Raw genomic sequence first — 2,142 nt, 5'->3', positions numbered from 1 at the left:
CCGAGGAGCACCCCTAGCAGAAGAAGTGGTGACAGGACCATTTTTTTGTTTTGTTTATTAAATTCTACACACTGGAGGTGCAATCCAAATTTTGATCCGATTGTCCGTTTGGGTGTTATTGTTCATGTAACACAAGCCACACCAGTGCTGCAAGTGTGCGGGTTCGGGCAGGTACAGCGTACCCTTAAGAGTTTAGCTGCGGGTACGCCGTACCCACTACGCCGGGCCGCCGCTCACAACGTTGATGCGTGCAGCGCTCACCAGTTGCTGTAGACGGCTGGGTACCGCTGCTGCCGCTGTCCGCATCCCCTTCCCAGTCTGCTGGGAACGTGATCGTGACGTCATCACGCTCCCGAGGCTGGGATGGCGGTGGGCGCAGAGGGGGGCTGGCTGGGCGGCTGGAGCTGGCTGAGGCTGCTTGAGCCGCACGCATTAAGAGCAGTCGGAGGCGGAGCAGGGAGTACATCAGTTGGAGGGGACGTGGAACAGCCTGACTGCCTGTATAGTATTACAGTACATGCTATTAAAACAGTGTGAGCGCCCTATGTCATGTGTTTATATACACACATTATTATTAGGCTAGTTATATTTGGTGCTGCACTACTGCTGCTGCTTACAAATGTAATCACCAGTGGGCATGGTGATTTCAAGTACAGCAGCAGCTGCAGCACTAAATATAACTATCCTAATAAGTGTGTATGTGTATATCTGATGTGCATGTATATATATGTATATATATATATATATGTGTGTATGTGTATATAGAAATATATATATTCTATATATATTGTGCACACACACACATATATGTGTATATATATATATATATGTGTGTGTGTGTGTGTGTGCAATATATATATAAAAAAAAAATATTATATATATATATATATATATATACAGCAGGTAGGTGCGGCACTCCAACAAAAAGCAGACATAAGACTTTATAAAGTGCAACGTTTCAATGCCATTTAATAAGGCATTTTCATCAGGATATAACAGAGACATAAAACATCCTACCTTATATACAAGCATCACCCAGTGAAGTGCCGATAGCCGCGGCGGGACTGCACACCCGGCGGGAGCGCACTGTAGATGACGTGATGACGTCCTATCAAAGGAAGTCAAGCGTCATGTGTAAAAACCGTCACCATAACAACAAATATAAACAAACCAACTGCCGTACTCTGTAGTGATGTGTCTATTAACTTATAAATGGTTACAAATAGAAGATCGGCAATGAATATATCAAAACATTAATGTTGTCATATATAACTAAAAGCAAGCACTATATAGATACATATAAGTCAATGGCAAGTTAATCGGATAAATTTTAGATTGAGAATAAAAGAGAAACATCCAGATAGCATAAGCAAGAATAAATGTAATGATTATACCTGTAAATCAATCAAAGTGATATATTAGTAATTACTGGCTAATATACTAATCCCTGACTGCTCATTTAAGCCACCCGGGGTCAGGGTTCCTAGCCTGTATATCCAACGAGCCTCACACTGGAGAAGCTTCAGACCACGGTTACCACCCCTTAAAGAGGGGGGCACTTGGTCAATCATTCGATACCTCAATGTTGTGAGATTATGTGATGCCTGCAAAAAATGTCTGGCCACAGGGAGGTCACTTTTGCCAGAATTAATAGCTAATTTAATTGATGACCTATGTGCGGCCATCCTTTGCCCCCCTCTTTAAGGGGTGGTAACCGTGGTCTGAAGCTTCTCCAGTGTGAGGCTCGTTGGATATACAGGCTAGGAACCCTGACCCCGGGTGGCTTAAATGAGCAGTCAGGGATTAGTATATTAGCCAGTAATTACTAATATATCACTTTGATTGATTTACAGGTATAATCATTACATTTATTCTTGCTTATGCTATCTGGATGTTTCTCTTTTATTCTTAATCTAAAATTTATGCGATTAACTTGCCATTGACTTATATGTATCTATATAGTGCTTGCTTTTAGTTATATATGACAACATTAATGTTTTGATATATTCATTGCCGATCTTCTATTTGTAACCATTTATAAGTTAATAGACACATCACTACAGAGTACGGCAGTTGGTTTGTTTATATTTGTTGTTATGGTGACGGTTTTTACACATGACGCTTGACTTCCTTTGATAGGAC

The sequence above is a fragment of the Pseudophryne corroboree genome, chromosome 1 (genome assembly GCF_028390025.1).
Source record: "Pseudophryne corroboree isolate aPseCor3 chromosome 1, aPseCor3.hap2, whole genome shotgun sequence".
In the NCBI taxonomy this organism is placed as follows: Eukaryota; Metazoa; Chordata; class Amphibia; order Anura; family Myobatrachidae; genus Pseudophryne; species Pseudophryne corroboree.
Note: the sequence above shows the minus strand (reverse complement) of the source record.